Source organism: Rhinopithecus bieti, unplaced genomic scaffold (genome assembly GCF_001698545.2).
Source record: "Rhinopithecus bieti isolate Rb0 unplaced genomic scaffold, ASM169854v2 scaffold_11380, whole genome shotgun sequence".
Taxonomy (NCBI): Eukaryota; Metazoa; Chordata; class Mammalia; order Primates; family Cercopithecidae; genus Rhinopithecus; species Rhinopithecus bieti.
Window position 1 is genome coordinate 798,607 of NW_016807225.1, and position 18,551 is coordinate 817,157.

General features: G+C 46.0%; 1 protein-coding gene and 1 long non-coding RNA gene across 2 annotated transcripts in view; one reads left to right on the forward strand and one right to left on the reverse strand.

Moving 5' to 3' along the window:
• Positions 1-14,283, reverse strand: part of LOC108534908 (uncharacterized) — a 35,711-nt gene extending 21,428 nt beyond the window's left edge. The window contains exon 1 of the long non-coding RNA XR_001887063.1: positions 14,101-14,283. This is a non-coding gene — a long non-coding RNA (uncharacterized LOC108534908). The remainder of the gene's footprint in view (positions 1-14,100) is intronic.
• Positions 14,284-14,776: 493 nt separating this feature from the next.
• VRTN (vertebrae development associated) overlaps positions 14,777-18,551 on the forward strand; it is an 11,166-nt gene continuing 7,391 nt past the window's right edge. Inside the window, exon 1 of the mRNA XM_017880493.1 lies at positions 14,777-14,824. The gene's annotated coding sequence lies outside the window, so the exon portion shown is untranslated. The remainder of the gene's footprint in view (positions 14,825-18,551) is intronic.

Consider the following 18,551-nt stretch of genomic DNA (forward strand, 5'->3'; position numbering starts at 1 on the left):
TATTTTCATCTTCTTTTAATTGTAAATAAGTTATTAAACAGACACGCCAAAATGAAAATGGCATATAAAATGAACCACGTCAGAATGAACAGTATAATGAACTCTTGATCTAAAAGTTATCACTTGTGCCCATATATAAATTTTTCCTGATTAAAAAAAAAAAAAAAGATCAAATCCCTCCCTGCTGACATTTTATTCCTAAATTCTCAAAATGTATATCTAAAAGGTGAACATTTTCATGTGTAACCATCAATACTGTTTCTCCACTCCTAACAAATTTAACCCATTTAACTGCTTCTTATACTCTAATATCTAATCCTATACCCACTCCTAACAAATTCACATAATTGTTCTTATACTCTAATATTCATCATACTCACGACTTACCCTTAAGTGAATGACTTATCAGCCATGAATACAATGTTAGATTGGAGTTGAAATGACCAGAGAAGCCAGCATCAGCCTGACAGTCCCTCTTAGCACAGATCTCTGAGAACCGCCAGTACCAGAGTGAGGGGCTCAAGAAATACTTCTTCCTTTCCACAGTAACTAGCAAGATGGTAGCTTCTCATTATGAAAGGCTCTACCATCGTGAGAACTTGCTATGGGTCCGGGCGCGGTGGCTCAGGCCTACGTAAATCCCAGCACTTGGGAGGCCGAGACGGGCGGATCACGAGGTCCCAGGAGATACGATGACCAATCATTATCCTGGCTAATACGCTGAAACCGTCTCTACTAAAAAAATACAAAAAAAAACTAGCGGGGCGAGGCGGCGGGCCGCCTGTAGATCCCAGCTACTCGGGAGGCTGAGACAGGAGAATGGCGTGAACCTGGGAGGCCGGAGCTTGCCAGTGAGCTGAGAGCCGGACACAGCACTCCAGCCTGGGCGGCAAGAGCAAGCTCCGTCCTCAAAAAAAAAAAAAAAAAAAAAAGAAAGAGAACTTGCTATGCACCTTTCTGTGCTGACTGGAAGACTGCATTCACTCTTTGTGTATCTTCCACAGAGCTGAGTATAATGCCTCCACAGAGTAGATGTTTAACAAATTGTAATTTGTTTTTTGTTTTAGAGATAGAATCGTGCTCTGTTGCCCAGGCTGGAGTGGAGTCACAGCTCACTGACGCCTCAAACTCATAGGCTCTAGTGATCCTCCTGCTTCAGCCTCCTGAGTAGCTCGGACTAGAGTTGCATGCCATCACATTCAGCTAATTATTTTTATTATTTTTTTTATTTTTGAGATCAAATCTCACTCTGTTGCCCAGGCTGGAGTGCAGTGGCATGATGTCAGCTCACTGCAACCTCCGCCTCCTGGGTTCAAGCAATTCTTGTGCTTCAGCCTCCTGAGTAGCTGGGACTACAGGTGTGAGCCACCATGCCCGGCTAATTTTTAGATTTTTAGCAGAGATGAGGTTTCACCATGTTGGCCAGGTTGCTCTCGAACTCCTGACCTCAGGTGATCTGCCTGACTTGGACTCCCAAAGTGCTGGGATTACAAGAGTGAGCCACCATGCCCAGCCATTTGTTTCTTTTCTTGTTTTTTGAGACAGGGTCTTACTAGGGTGCCCAGGTTGACTTTGAACTCCGGGCCTCAAGTGATCCTCTTGCTTCAGATCCTTCTAGCTTCAGTAGCTAGGATTACAGGTGTGAACCACTAATTGTAATTTGAATTGACAATCATATTTCCCTGGTTTTATTTCCCCAGGGACAAGTAGTGATATGGCTGTTTTATCAGATCATTTCACTGACCCTGTAAAGTAGATATCACTTGCCCCATTTCACAGATGAGGAAACTGAGGGTCAGGCTTGTTTAAAGTTCCATAACTAGGAAGTAGGGGAGCTGAGATTCAATTCTGGTTGCTCTGACTCCAGAGTCTGAGTGGTTACCCACCTCTTGGTAATCACCAAGGGACTCTGGTGGGGGAGTAAAGGTCTCAGTCCTGGTTAGAGGCAAAGAGAGGGTAAAGGAGAAGGGTGGAGGAGGGGGAGAAAAAAAGGAAGGAGAAAGAAAGAACAAAAGAAAAAGAAACCAGGGCCGGGCGCGGTGGCTCAAGCCTGTAATCCCAGCACTTTGGGAGGCCGAGACGGGCGGATCACGAGGTCAGGAGATCGAGACCAACCTGGCTAACACAGTGAAACCCCGTCTCTACTAAAAAAGACAAAAAACTAGCCAGGCGAGGTGGCGGGCGCCTGTAGTCCCAGCTACTTGGGAGGCTGAGGCAGGAGAATGGCATAAACCCGGGAGGCGGAGCTTGCAGTGAGCTGAGATCTGGCCACTGTACCCCAGACTGAGCAACAGAGCGAGACTCCATCTCAAAAAAAAAAAAAAAAAAGAAAAAAAGAAACCAGGGTGGGCATGGTGGCTCATGTCTGTAATCCCAACACTTTGGGGGCCAAGGTGGTAGGAGGATCACTTGAGCCCAGGAGTTCTAGACCAGCCTGGGAAAAACAGTGAGACACCATCTCTAAAAAACTTAAGAAAAAAATTCACTGGGCATGGTGGCACATGCCTGTAGTCCCAGCTACTTGGGAGCCTGAGGTGGGAGGATCAATTGAGCCCAGGATTTTGAGGCTGCAGTGAGCTATGATTGCACTACTGCATTCCAGCCTGGGCAACAGAGCAAGACCCTGTCTCAAAAAAAAAGAAAATAAAAGAAGCTAGGAGAATATGATGTCATGAAAGTAAGACTAGCAGCAATTGGATTTAAGGCCTTTGTGTATAGTGAATACAATAGGTTGCAGAACGAATGAGAAGCCTTTTCTCTTTTTTGAGATGGAGTCTCACTCTGTTGCCCAGGCTGGAGTGCAGTGGCACAATCTCGGCTCACTGCAACCTCTGCCTCCTGGGTTCAAGCAATTCTCTTGCCTCAGCCTTCCCAATAGCTGGGAATACAGGTGTGTGCCACCACACCCAGCTAATTTTTGTATTTTTAGTAGACACAGGGTTTCACCATATTGGTCAGGCTGGTCTTGAACTCCTGACAGGTGATCTGCCTACCTCCGCCTCCCAAAGTGCTGGGATTACAGGTGTGAGCCACCATGCCCGGCCTACAGATGGATGAATTCTTTAAATCTCTATAGAAAGAAGGTGAGTAGGGAAGAGAGTAACTGAATAGCAGCACTGTTTACTGAGCATTTCATGATTAGACCTGTGCTAAGAATTTCACAGTGTTTCCATTTAATCCTCACAGCAACCTCTCTGGGGTTGTTACCATCATTTTCTAAGTAAGAAATTAGATCTGGGGAGGCCAGGTAATTTGCCCTGTGTCCCACAGGGCAGAGCTGGAATACTGACCCTGTCATACTCCAAAATTTAGACTCTTCACCACCCAATCAATGTCCTACTCAACATAGGACTTGCTTTTAATAGCTGATGCAAGTTCAGGTGAACCACCACTTACACAACCCCTGGAAAGCTGTACATTTAAACATAAACATGGTTAATTACTTCTCTCATTATTTAAAGGAAGCTTTTCTATTGCGTATCTCTTTATTTATTTATTTATTTTGAGACAGAGTTTTGCTCTTGTCGCCCAGGCTGGAGTGCAATGGCACCTTCTTGGTTCACTGCAACCTCTGCTTCCCAGGTTCAAGTGATTCTCCTGCCTCAGCCTCCAGACTAGCTGGGATTACAGGCGCCCAGCACCATGCCCAGCTAGTTTTTGTATTTTTAGTAGAGATGGGCTTTCACCATGTTGGCCAGGCTGGTCTCGAACTCCTGACCTCAGGTGATCCACATGCCTTGGCCTCCCAAAGTGCTGGGATTACAGGCGTGAGCCACCACACCTGGCCGCATGTCTCTTTATAAGTGAAGGATTACCCCCAACTCCTCTGCTTCTGAAATCTGAATTTGGCTCAAAGCAAGGTACCTATTAACTAAAGATGTCTACTTGTGGAAGCTGGTTTAGTTATTGCTGGGAAACTGGGATTTTGGTGTTTGAACACCTTAATAACCAGGCCCTTAATTTTGTGACATCTCATCTTGACAGTTTAAATAAAAGGAAATTAAAATTTACCAAATCCAAAATCCATTAAATAAAAGACAGATATGTCAGTCTAGGAGTTTGAGATCAGCCTAGATGTGGTATGCTCCTGCTCCTCAGGAGGCAGAGGCAGAGGCAGAAGAATCCCTTGAACTCAGGAGTTCGAGGCTGCAATGAGCTGTGATTACACTAGTGCACTCCAGCCTAGGTGACAGAACAAGACCTTGCTTCAGGAAAAAAAAAAAAAGGCCGGGCGTGGTGGCTCAAGCCTGTAATCCCAGCACTTTGGGAGGCCGAGATGGGCGGATCACGAGGTCAGGATATCGAGACCATCCTGGCTAACACGGTGAAACCCCGTCTCTACTAAAAAAAATACAAAAAACTAGCCAGGCGAGATGGCGGGCGCCTGTAGTCCCAGCTACTCGGGAGGCTGAGGCAGGAGAATGGCGTAAGCCCGGGAGGCGGAGCTTGCAGTGAGCTGAGATCTGGCCACTGTACTCCAGCCTGGGTGACAGAGCCAGATTCCAGCTCAAAAAAAAAAAAAAAAAAGACAAGACAGATTTGTACCATATCTGTTTGGACTGTGGTTCAAAATCCAACTAGGAACCACAAATTCAGAAAAAATATTTCTAATTCCCGTCATCAACCAAGGACTGTCTTAATATATCTTACGTTTATTTCTGAGGGCTTGTGCAAAATAAAACTATGTATGTATGTGTATGTACATGTATATGTACATACATATGCACACACACGTACATACACAAATGTGTATACATATATATGTGTGTATATGTATATGCGCATACACATGTGAATGTATATGTGTATGTGTGTGCATATATGTGTACATATATATACACACATATATACACTGTACAAAGCTCTGACAAATCAATAAGAAAAAGGGCTATAATCCATAGCAAAATGGGCATAGGATATTCAAAAGAAAAAACATAAATGGCTTTTCTTTTTTCCTTGAGACAGGGTCTCACTCTGTCACCCAGACTGGATTGCAGTGGTGTAATCACAGCTCACTACAACCTTGAACTCCTCAGCCTCCTAAGTATTTGGGACCACAGGTGCATGCCACCACACCTGGCTAATTGTTTCTTTTTTACTTTTGTGGAGACAGGGTCTCACTGTATTGCTCAGGCTGGTGTTGAACTCCTGGGCTCCAGTCCTCCTGCCTTGACCTCCCAAAGTTCTGGGATTACAGGTGTGAGCCACCACACCAGTCTAAAAGGCTCTTACATATATGAAAAATGCTCTTTTATCATAATTTAAAATGTAAATTAAAACTATACTGAGAAAACAACAACAAAAAACTATACTGAGGGAATAATTTTCACTTATTAGATTGGCAAAGATTATAAAACACTTTGATAACACATTACACTGACAGGGTGGGGAAATTGTTCTCTCATACTGTTTTTGGGAAAGAAATTTGGTATAACTTTTTTTTTTTTTGAGACAGAATCTTGCTCTGTGGTCATGCTGGAGTGCAGTGGTGCGATCTTGGCTAACTGCAAACTCTACCTTCCAGGTTCAAGCGATTGCCCTGCCTCAATCGCCCAAGTGGCTGGGATTACAGGCACACGCCACCATACCCAGCTAATTTTTGTAATTTTTGTAGAGACAGAGTTTCACCATGTTGGTCAGGCTGATCTCAAACTCCTGACCTCAGGTGATCCATCCACCTCAGCCTCCCAAAGTACTGGGATTAGAGGTGTGAACCACCGTGCCTGGCTGGCCTGGTATAACTTCTAAGTGGGGAAATTTGCAAGATCTATACAAATTACTATTACACATACAATTTGAAGGCACAGCTATACTTGTACATGTGGAAAATTATGCATGTACAAGCTTACCCATCATTGCAGGGTTTAATCAGCACAAGATGGAAATGACCTTCATGTTCATCAGAAGACTGGATCCATAAATCACGCCCATGCATTACATGGAGTTCATGCTATCTCTGCTAAAATAGAAGGCACCAGCCACATGTGGCTGTGGAGTCTTTGAAATGTGGCTAATCCCAATTGAGATGTGCTTTAAGTGTAAAATACACACCAGATTTTGAAGACTTGGTACAAAAAAGGAATGTAAAATATCTCATTAATCATTTTTTTTTTTTAAGATGGAGTCTCGGGCCGGGCGCGGTGGCTCAAGCCTGTTAATCAGCACTTTGGGAGCGAGGGGCGGATTCAGAGGTCAGGAGGATCGGACAATTCCTGGCTAAATCACGGTGGAAAACCCTGTCTCTACTAAAAAAAATACAAAAAACCTAGCCGGCGAGGTGCGCCGGCTATAGTCCAGCTACTCGGAGGCTGAGGCAGGAGAATTGGCGTGAACCCGGGAGGTGGAGCTTGCAAGTGAGCCGAGATCGCGGCACTGCACTTCCAAGCCTGGGCGACAGAGCAAGTACTGGGCCGTCTCAAAAAAAAAAAAAAAAAAAAAAAAAAAAAAAAAAAAAAAAAAAAAAAAAAAAGGACGGAGTTTCTCACTTCTGTCACCAGGTTGCGAGCCCCTTACCAGTGGCTACGATCTTGGACTCACTGCAACCTCCCGCCTCCCCACCGGTTTCAAGCTCCGCATTCTTCCTGCCCTCAGCCTCCTGCCGCCGCTAGCCTGGATTACTTTGGGTGCGTTGCCACCACGCCCGGCTAATTTTGTATTTCTTTCAGTACGAGACAGGGTTATGTTGGCCAGGCTGGTCTCAAATTCCTAACCTCAGGTGATCCACCCACCTCAGTCTCCCAAAGTGTGGGGATTACAGGCGTGAGGCACTGCATCCAGCCAATTTCTTTTCTTTTTTTTTTTTTTTGAGATGGAGTTTCACTCTTGTTGCCCAAGCTGGAGTGTGATGGCATGACCTTGGCTCACTGCAACCTCCGCCTCCTAGGTTCAAGTGATTCTCCTGCCTCAGCCTCCCGAGTAGCTGGGATTACAGGCATGCGCCACCACGCCTGGCTGATTTTCATAATTTTAGTAGAGTTGGGGTTTCACCATGTTGGCCAGACTGATCTTGAACTCCTGACCTCAAGTGATCCACCACCTCAGCCTCCCAAAGTGTGGGGATTACAGGTGTGAGCCACTGCGCCTGGCAAAATGATATTTCGATATTGAGTTCCTGTCAAAATGGTATATTGTTTTAAAAGAAAATGTATTGTTAATTCATTGCCAATACCTTGGTTTATGCTTGTAATTCCAGTACTTTGGGAGGCTGAGGCGGGAGGATCACGTAAATCCAGGAGTTTGAGACTAGCCTCAGCAATATAGGAAGATCTCGTCTCTAGAAAAAATAAAAAAATTGGCCAGGCAAGGTGGTGTGCACCTTGTGGTCCCAGCTACCTAGGAAGCTGAGGAGGGAGGATAACTTAAGCCCCAGAAGTCGAGGCTGCAGTGAACTGTGTTGAAGCCACTGCACTCCAGCCTGGATGACAGAGTAAGACACTCTTAACAACAAAGACATAATAACTTCACCTTTTCCTTTTAACCTTTTTTTTTTTTTTTGAGATGAAGTCTTCTTCTGTCGCCCAGGCTGGGGTGCAATGGCACGATCTCGGCTCACTGCAACCTCTGCCTCCTGGGTTCAAGTGATTCTCCTGTCTCAGCCTCCCCAGTAGCTGGGATTACAGGTATGTGCCACCACACCTGGCTTATTTTTTTGTATTTTTGTAGATGCAGGGTTTCACATGTTGGCCACGCTGGTCTTGAACTCCTGACCTCAAGTAATCCACCCACCTCAGCCTCCCAAAGTGCTAGGATTGCAGGCGTGAGCCACCATGCCCGGCCTCCTTTTCACTTTAAAAAATGTGTTTACTGGCTGGTGTGGTAGCTCATGCCTATAATCCTAGCATTTGGGGAGGCCAAAGGGGGAGGATCACTTGAACCCAGGAGTTCAAAACCAGCCTGGACAGCATAGCAAGACTCTGGTTTCTACAAAAAAAATAAAAAATAAAAAATTAGCCAGGTGTGGTGGTGCCCACCTGTGGTCCCAGCCAGTTGGAGAAGTTGAGATGGGAGGATTGCTTGATCAAGGTCAAGGCTGCAGTGAGCCATGATCATGCCACTGCACTGCAGCCTTGACAGAGCAAGACTATATCAAAAAAAAAAAAAAAAAAGTGTTCACTAGAAAATGTGAAAGTGGCTGGGCACGGTGGCTCACACCTGTAATCCTAGCACTTTGGGAGGCTGAGGTGGGTAGATCACTTGAAGTCAGGAGTTCAAAATCAGCCTGGCCAACATGGTAAAACCCGTCTCTACTAAAAATACAAAAAATTACCGGGGGCATGGTGGTGGGCACCTGTAACCTCAGCTACTCAGGAGGCTGAGGCAGGAGAATTGCTTAAACCTGGGAGGCAGAGGTTGCAGTGAGCTGAGATCGTGGCACTGCACTCTAGCCTGGGTAAGAGAGGGAGACACTGTCTAAAAAAAAGAACAAAAAGAAAAATGTAAAAATATGTGCATAACCCTCTTTAAATTTCATTGGACAGTCATGGTTCTGGATAAAAAAATAAAGTGAGCCGGGCGCGGTGGCTCAAGCCTGTAATCCCAGCACTTTGGGAGGCCGAGACGGGCGGATCACGAGGTCAGGAGATCGAGACCATCCTGGCTAACACGGTGAAACCCCGTCTCTACTAAAATACAAAAAAACTAGCCGGGCGAGGTGGCGGGCACCTGTAGTCCCAGCTACTCCGGAGGCTGAGGCAGGAGAATGGCGTAAACCCGGGAGGCGGAGCTTGCAGTGAGCTGAGATCTGGCCACTGCACTCTAGCCCGGGCAACAGAGCAAGACTCTGTCTCAAAAAAAAAAAAAAAAAAAAGTGAAAAACTGTGCATAAGAGTGTTTAGTAGACTACCATTTGTGCTTTAAAGAAAGGAAAAAAGCTATCTCTCTGAGACTTGCTTGTTTATACAGAATCTATCTCTGGAGTGATACACTAGAAACAATATTGGCTGCTTCTGGAGACAGAAACTGTAGGTAGAGAACACAGCTGAAATTTGAATCCTGATCCTTTTGTAAAATTTTTATTTTTGTCTATTTTTCATTTATTTTTTGAGACAGGCTGTTGCTCTGTTGCCCAAGCTGAAGTGCAGTGGCACAGTCTTGGCTCAGTGCAGTCTTCACCTCCTGGGCTTAATCCATCCTCCTGCCTCAGCCTCTGAGTAACTAGGATCACAGGTGCATACCACCATGCCTGGCTAATTTTAAAATTTTTGTAGAGATGGGAGCTTCTTGTGTTTGCCCAGGCTTGTATCAAATTCCTGGGCTCAACCGATCCTTCTGCCTTGGCTTCCCAAAGCGCTGGGATTACAGACATGAGCCACTGCACCTGCCTTTTTTTTTTTTTTTGAGATGGAGTTTCACTCTGTCTCCCAGGTTGAAGTGCAGTGGCACAATCTCAGCTCACTGCAACCTCCGCTTCCAGGTACAAGCAATTCTCCTGTCTCAGCCTCCAGGGTAGCTGGGATTATGGACACCTGCCTACCTCAGCCTCCAGAGTAGCTGGGATTATGGACACCTGCCACCATGCCTGGCTAATTTTTATATTTTTAGTAGAGACAGGGTTTCACCATGTTGGTGAAACACCCAATCTGCACCCTGCCTATTATTTAGTCAAAAATGTTTTTAAAATTGTTTAACATAAAATGAAAATATCCTTGGCCAGGCACGGTCGCTCACACCTGTAATCCCAGCACTTTGGGAGGCCGAAGTGGGTGGATCACATGAGGTCAGGAGTTCGAGACCACCCTGGCCAACATGGCGAAACCCTGTCTGTACTAAAAATACAGAAGTTAGCTGGGCGTGGTGTCAGGGGCCTGTAATCCCAACTACTGTGGAGGCTGAGGCAGGAGAATCGCTTGAACCTGGGAGTTGGAAGTTGTAGTGAGCCGAGATTGTGCCACTGCATTCCAACCTGGACAACAAGAGCAAAACTCCATCTCCAAAAAAAAAAAAAAAAAAAAAAAAAAGAAAAAAACAAAGAAAAAACAAAAGAGAAGCTAGAAAAATAAACACATATATATGCACATAAAAAGATGAAAATGGGTTGGGCATGGTGGCTCGCACCTGTAATCCCAGCAATTTGGGAGGCCAAGGCAGGAGGATTTGATCCCAGGAGTTCGAGACCAGTCTGGGCAACATAGGTAGACCCTGTTTCTATTTTTAAAAAATATATATTATCTGGGCGTGGTGGCGTGTGCCTGTTGTCCCAGCTCCTTGGGAGGCTGAGGTGGCAGGATCACTTGAGCTCGGAGTTTGAGGCTGCAAATGAGCTATGATCTCACCGTTTCACCCCAGCGGCAACAGAGTGAAACCCTGTGTCAAAAAAAGAAAAGAGGCCGGGCGCGGTGGCTCAAGCCTGTAATCCCAGCACTTTGGGAGGCCGAGATGGGCGGATCACTAGGTCAGGAGATCGAGACCATCCTTGCTCACACGGTGAAACCCCGTCTCTACTAAAAAAGTACAAAAAACTAGCCGGGCGAGGTGTCGGGCGCCTGTAGTCCCAGCTACTCGGAGGCTGAGGCAGGAGAATGGCGTAAACCGGAGAGGCGGAGCTTGCAGTGAGCTGAGATCTGGCCACTGTACTCCAGCCTGGGCGACAGAGCCAGACTCCGTCTCAAAAAAAAAAAAAGAAAGAAAAGAAAGAAAAGAAAAGAAAAAAAAGATGAAAATGCATAGCAAAAGGACTGGCAGATGGGTATAGTGGGGGGAATGTGTTGGGTATGGAAAAAGGGCTTGCTTACCTACTTTTTTTTTTTTTCTTTGTTTTTGAGACAGGATCTCACTCTGTCACCCAGACTGGAGTGTAGTGGTGCAGCGGTGCCATCATAGCTCACTGCAGCTTCTACCTTCTGGACTCAAGCAATCCTCTGGCCCCAGCCTTCTGAGTAGCTGGGACTATAGGCATGCACTACCACACCTGGCCATTTTATTCTGTATTATTTGAATCTTTAGTAAAGAGAATGCTTAACTTGTGTAATTCTAAGAAAAAAGGACTGGATTAGAAAAAAATATACTGAGATGTTAACAATAGCTGTCTTTAGATTATAGGATTATAGGTAATTTTTCTTTTACTTTACTTTCAAAAAATGTCCCAATTATTCTATAAATAGCACTCTTGCTTTTGTAGTGGAAAAGCCAACAAACCTTTTGTTTTTTCGCTACTTTCTTTTTTAAAACACTTCGAAAGATTCCATTAGCCTTTAAAAAATTTTAAATTATCTTCATTGCTTTTTAAAATGATAGCAAGTAATGCAGACGTTTTATAAAATGTCAAACAGCACAGAAAGAACATAGTGTGGAAAGAAAAGGTATTTCGTAATTCCATCTCCTTCTATGAGATAACCACTATTCTCTAAAACTTTAAAAATACAGCATATTTATATTAAGAGTTTAAAAATAATTTCAAATTAACTGGAAAGGCTGAGAACTGGAATACACTTTCTTTGTACCAAGCAGAGTTCTAAATGTTTTAAATTTATCATCTCGGGAATTTACCCAATGACTCTCTGGGGTAGATGTTATACCCCATTAACCACAAAGTCAGGCTGGGAGGGGTTTAACAATTTGCCTAAAGCCACACTCTAGTAAGGGGTAGGATTGGCATTCAAACCCAAGTCCAAGACATCTGCTAAGCCACAGCCTCAGGCCACTGCCATCACGGTGGGTGGGGCGGGTGTGATTATGTTGCAGGAACTGGACTTGAGTTCAAGTCTAATGGCCCTTCTTCCAGTGCCCCTGGGAAAGGGTGTTTAGTGAAGGACTTTTTGTTTTTGGTGATAAGTGTGGAGCTGTGATTGAGAGAGGAGAAAATGATAATAGTGGAGCTGGAGCATAATGGATACTTGAGGGCATTTTACAGTGGTTGCCAGGGGAAACACAGCACGGAGGAGTGATGGGTGGAATTGGAAAGAAGCAGCTAGCTACAGTACTCCAAAGGGTTAAAGCCAGGCTGGAAAGCCCCTGGGGGGTGGGGGGGAAGCTGCCACTAAGGCTGCAATCCTGAGGCCTTCACCTCCCCCATCAGCAGGGGCTGGACTGGTTCCTCCTGGGATTATTTGAGGCCCCTGGGCCCTAGGTGAGCCATGGGGGAGGGACCGAAGCTGCAGGTACTGCATGCCCCCACCTTCCAGTTGGGCTCAGTAAGTTAGGTGCCCTGGGATAGGCCCCCTGGCTCCTGACAGATGCAGTTCTGGCCCAGGCTTGCTTTGGGAATGAGAGGTGTTGAGCCCCAAGCCTGGGGGATGCTCAGAGAATGGAGAATGGTGGAGATGCAGCCTTTAGAGAAAGTGGGGCCTTCCTGGATGGGAAGGGAGCCTGCACCATGATGGGGCGGTGAGTAGCTCTTCAGTCTGCCTGGTTCTCCCTGTCTTACAGGACCAGGGTCGGTGAGAGCTGCCTCACAGAGAGATGCATTTTGAGGGTTCAGAGAGCCTCAAGGTATTTCTCTTAAGCAATCATCCATAGCTAGTTTCTGGGCCCCAGCTTTGCTCTCTTCCACCTCCCCTGCAAGCCTGGCCACAGACTTTCTTCCCCTAGGTCTTTCGATCTGAACCTTCTCCTCCCCTTCACTCCCCTCCCCCCAAACTCTTTGGAAATCTTTCAACTTTCTTTCAAGTTTTCTCTGGGCAGTTTGGGGTTTGTTTCAGAGCTGGGTCAGGGCGCTTTAACACCCCCAGCTGGGGAGAGTGGATGACAATAGCTGCTATCACTTTACCATTGGAAGTGACCCCCGAATTTGCACTTCTTTCATCTTGGTACAGAGCACTTGAGGGTGGGCGATTTCCTGGGGGGAGTGGCTTAAGCCGCTTCCCCACCGGCCAGTTGGCTGTAGACGGTCCATGCTCAATGGTCCTCTACAGATATGAAACTGGTTCTGGAGTGAGACGAGCTCGACTGGGGACGCTGCCTGAGAAGGCCTTTCCCCACAGGGTGACTTAAATGTCCCAGGCTGGAAGGTGGAGCGAGAAGTGGATGCCCCCGGGGCTCTGGGTCACCCTCCAGGTCAGTAAACCAGCGAGTTTCCTCAAAACTAGGAAGGGTGGGGGTGCCCTGTACAGTTTGGAGGCTCCAGCGGGGTCAGGGATGATCTCGGGACCCTACTGGGCCCAGGTCAAGGACTGACCACGTGAAGATGCTGTGTGGTGTGTGTGTGTCTGGGTGTGTATGTAGAGGGAGAGGACGCATTGTTTCAAGTTCTCTTTCTCCCCACCCCACCTCCACCTCCAGCCCTGTCCCCACCCCCACCCGTCTGCCTATCTCCATTCCCCACCCTACACAATGGTCTGGCCTCGGTCCCTCCCCAGGTTCCTGGAGCTTCTCAGGCTGGATCCCTTGTCCCTGCAGCCCCAGACCTGTTAGCTCCCTCTTTTGCCACTCATTGCCTCCTGGCACCTTAAGGGGCAACCAGGATCCTGTGCTGCTTCCCCTTGTGGGCTGCACTCTCCCTTCCAAACACGTGGTCCAGTAGAGCAACTGAACTGGGCTGGACTGACTTGGTGGCCTCAGGCCCACCCTTGTGACCCAAGGTGCAGCCACTACCCTTGGTGGTGGGAATTTCCTTGGGAAGTCGCAGCCCAAAGGCTTGGCTGCCACTAGCCAACCCTGGCAGCTGCTCTTGCCTGGCTGGGCCTCCAGGGCCACCGGGGAGGGAGCCAAGATGGCTGGCGCTCCCTTAGGCCCTGGCAGGGTGCAGCCTGTGTAGTCGGGCTAGTGTGGCCAGGCCAGGGAGGGCAGGGCAGAGAGGCACGGAGCAAGGCTGGGTGAGGAGCCAGCCATCCAGGGGAGAATCAAACCACAGCCTTCCTGAGACCTGTGTGGGCCATGTGCGGGTTGACTATAGAGAACACAGCGCCTGCTTTGGGAGGGAGAGGAAGAAAAGGGAGGGCTGAGAACACGGGATCCATGGTAAGCTAGAGCCCAGGATGAGGCTGGTAGGGAAGGAGTTTGTTCTAAAGACCAGGCCAGCCCCATAACAGCAGATCTCTTGCCCCTCCATCCCTTGGCCCACCCAGATCCCTGGCTCATTCCTAAGATGCAGGGGACAAGAGGCCAGACCTGGGTTCTGAGACCCCATCTGCTTGAAATAAAGAATGGGAGAGCGGGGAAGCTGACCTTGGTGAAGGCGAGGCTGTGAGTGCCCTGCAGAGTAGCCTGTGGCCATTCATTCATTCCTTGGCTTTACTGGTGCTAAAATCCTGGCTGGATGCCTCTGGATGTCCTGCCTTTACCCCCTCCCCTCTAATCTCAAGCAAGAGGAGGGGAGAGCCTGTGCAGTCCGAGGGCGCCTTGCCTCCTTGGTTTCATACCTTTTTAGATCACTTCTAAGAGTTGTGGGGGCCAGGGCAGGCCAGCTGGGCAAAGTCCATAGATTAGCTATCACTTTTTGCACCTCCTTCCCTGAATGCACCTGGCAACCGGCTTGTCTGCTTTGCATTGTACTTCTAGGAAGAGAGCCATTGCCAAAAAGACTGTTGCACCTGAACCCCATCATCAATTGTCTACTTAAGAGTGATAGGCTTCCCCGTGCAGCCCCTACCCTTTCCACAAGGCCCTATTCTCTGGTGGGCCAATCCATCTGTGGGTTGGGGGTGAGTGTGGAGCTGGTTTTCCTTAAGTTTTTGAGGAAGCCAGAAGTGGGGTATCACATACTTGTACCTCCTACCTCTTTGGGGAAGAGGAAGGAATGAGATTGGGTGGAGCCGGGTGGAACTGGGCCCGGAAAGAGTAGATAGGGTGGGACGAAGAGGGTGGGGAAGGGTGGGGACTGTGCAAGAGGAAGTGTGGCATATCTGGACGTTGTGTTGGAAGGTATCTGGACACTGCTGCGTGAATTCAGGCAAGTCGACTTTACCTTTCTGGACCTCAATTTCCTTATCTGTAAAATGGCCAAGTTTGTCTCAAAGTCCTAAAAATCCGTATGTTTGTGGATCCATTGCATGAGGAGAATTTTGGGTGATGGAATTATAGTGGTTAGAAGGGGAGCTTGAGAGTTAGGCTGCTTAGACTTTGTAGCTTTTAAAAGCTGTGTGGTCTTGGGAAAGCTACTTAATGTAAACCCGGAGACTCCAGGTGTGAACTCAGACTAGGGATCCTGTAGATAGTGTAGGTGTGATGGATTGTAGTTCACATGGAAGGAAGGTGAGAACCACATATAAACAAAATTACCTCTGAAAACCCTGAACTCCAAATGCTTAAGGGTGAAAAGCTGGCAGATAGTTGTTAACACTTGGGGGAACATCATGCTCTGCTCAGGAAATCGGCTAATTGCGTGTAAGGGTATAAAAAATCATCCACACAGCTTCAATGTATTGTTCCGTCTTGTTTTTCCTGAGATTTTGGTTGAATTACCTAGTTAAATGCACATAGGAAGCAGTCAGTAAATAGTGGCTATTTTCCTAATTTTGTTTACAAAGTATCTAGCCGAACACTCATTTGTATGCAGCTGTAAAATAGCATTCAACAAGTGACATCATGCAAGAAAAACAAAAACCCAACATCTTGCTTGTTGACATGATTGTCTGCCAAAATGAAAAAGCTTGTCTAGGTGTACACGGTTTGTTCTTCAGGGTTCATTTTTTAAAATTGTATAATGTAAGTGCTGTCTTTACTCAGGACTGATACGGTTTATTTCCTGAATCCAAAGAAAAGTAACAGTTTTCTTTTTAAAGTAAATATAAAAGGCATACAAGTTGACAGATTAATAAAAACCAACTTCTAGAGTTAAATCATATGGTACAAATAGAAATATGGTGAGAGGTTATACCAGATTTGTATACCCAGATTTGTACACAACATTTTAAAGAAATCTACAGCCCCAGAAAAATTTTATCCAAAAGGTGATTCGATTACCAATGTTTGTTTTTTTATTTCATTTGGTGTTTGTGTTTGGTTTTTTTTTTTTTTTTTTTTTTTTGAGAACCAGAGTCTCACTCTGACACCCGGGCCTGGAGTGGCAGTGGTGTAATCTTAGTCCCCTGAGGCTCGGTTATCCACCTCAGCCTCCCTGACGTAGCGAGACTACAGGCAGAGTGCTACTGTGCCAGGCTATTTTTTTTTTCCCATAGAAATGGGGTTATGTTATGTTGTCCAGGCTGGTCTCGAACTTCTAGGGCTCAAGCTATTCGCCCACTTCAGCCTCCCAAAGTTCTGGGATTACCGGCGTGAGCCACTGCACATGGGCTGATTAACAATTTTTAAACAACTTTTCTTCTTTGATTATCAAGTAAAATTCTGGTGGGTGTTCCCTCAGTACTTTTTAATTTTTAGTTTTGAGACAGAGTCTCGCTCTGTCGCCAGGCTAGAGTACAGTGGTGCGATCTCGGCTCACTGCAACCTCCGTCTCTTGGGTTCAAGTGATTCTCCTGCCTCAGCCTCCCAAGTAGCTGGGACTACAGGCACAGGCCACCATGCCCAGCTAAATTTTTTTTTTTTTTTTTTTTGTATTTTTAGTAGACACGGGGTTTCACCATATTTTCCAGGATGGTCTTGATCTCTTGACCTCGTGATCCGCCTGCCTTGGCCTCCCAAAGTGCTGGGTTGAGCCACCACCACGCCTGGCCTCAGTACTTTTAATTTTTAAAAAAAATTTTATACTAAATTATAATTTGCATTCATACATTCCTTTCAAATGTAGATTTTTGTTTTTTGCTTTTTTGGGGACAGTCTACTCTATTGCTCAGGCTCAAGGGCAGTGGCATGATCATAGCTCACTGCAATCTCAAACTATGCTCGAGTGATCTTCCTGCCTCAGCCTCCCAAAGTGCTGGGATTATAGGCGTGTGTCACCACACCTGGCCTTAAGTATACAGTTTGAGGAGCTGAAAAATGTATACACACAAACACCGTTTTTAAACCTAAGGCTCATTCACCTAGAGCAATTTATTGAACTCTGAGAACAAGTTTAATCTGAGAACACGGTCTGAGAAACCAGAAAGGATAATGGTCCCTCTTCTAATTTAAAAACAGTATCTGTGAAGGAATACCACTCTGCTTTGCAACTGAACAATAAAAACATACCAGTAATCGATATGATTAGTTTTGTGTTAAAAGGTGGTTAATGGTTTAAACAGGAGATGAATAACAGACCCTAAAGAGCATTTGGGGCCAGGCATGGTGGCCAACATCTGTAATACCAGCACTTTGGGAGGCCAAGGTGGGTGGATCACATGAGGTCAGGAGTTTGAGACTGTAACACCACCCTGGCCGACATGGTGAAACCCCATCTCTACTAAAAATACACAAATAAGCTAGGCATGGTGGCATGTGCCTGCATTCCTAATTACTCAGGAGGCTGAGGCAGGAGAATGACTTGAACCCTGGGGGTGGAGGTTGTAGTGAGCGAAGAATGCACTACTGTACCCCAACCTGGGTGACAGAGTGAGATTCTGTCTCAAAAAAAACAAAAACAAAAACAAAACAGGTTGTGCACATGTATCCTAGAACTTAAAGTATAATTTAAAAAAAAAAGAAAAAATAAAAAATGTTTGGTTTTAACTAGCTTGTATTGTGACCTTGGGCAAATCAAGTTAACTTCAATTGCCTCAGTTTCCTCACCTGTAAATTGAGGATAATGGTAGTACTTAAAGTATCAGTGTCAGGATTAGGACAGTGCATGGCAAATAGTAAATGCTCAGTGAATCATAGTTATTAGATCCTTGTGCAGAGAATAGATTGTTGCTGTTCGTTTGAAAAGGCTGTTTTTGTTCTAGGGCAGCACTTCTCAAACTTTTTGGTTTCAGGACTCCTGTACAGTCTGAAGACCCTGAAAACCTTTTGTTTATGTAGCTTATATCTACCAATGTATATTGTATATAAAATCAAAACTGAGAAATAAATAAAAAAACCTGTTATACAGTAACAAATAATCATTTTTATGAAAAGTGGCATTTCCAGAGCAAAAAAAACTACCTTTTTTTTTTTTTTTTTTTTTGAGATGGAGTCTCACTCTGTCACCCAGGCTGGAGTGCAGTGGCGCGATCTTGGCTCACTGCAACCTCTGCCTCCCAGGTTCAAGTGATTCTCCTGCCTCAGCCTCCCAGGTAGCTGGGATTACGGGTGCATGTCACAAGGCCCGGCTAATTTTTGTATTTTTAGTAGAGACGGAGTTTCACCATGTTAGCCAGGCTGGTCTTGAACTCCCAGCCTGCCTGCCTGGGCCTATCTTCTTTTAAACCACATACTATGGAGACTTGGGAAAATGTTAAGTAATGTCCTAGAGCACATTATTCTACATTTTTACATTTTACATTTTTCTACATCTCCATAGTATTTGGTTTAAAAGAAGATGGGTAGTTTCTCATATTTGTTTCTATGTTCAATCTGTTTCGATATACTGTTTTGGTGGAAGAATCTAAAGAAAATCTGCCGGGTGCGGTGGCTCAAGCCTGTAATCCCAGCACTTTGGGAGGCCGAGACCGGCGGATCACGAGGTCAGGAGATCAAGACCATCCTGGCTAACACGGTGAAACCCTGTCTCTACTAAAAAAATACAAAAATCTAGCTGGGCGAGGTGGCGGATGCCTGTAGTCCCAGCTACTGGGAAGGCTGAGGCAGAAGAATGGCGT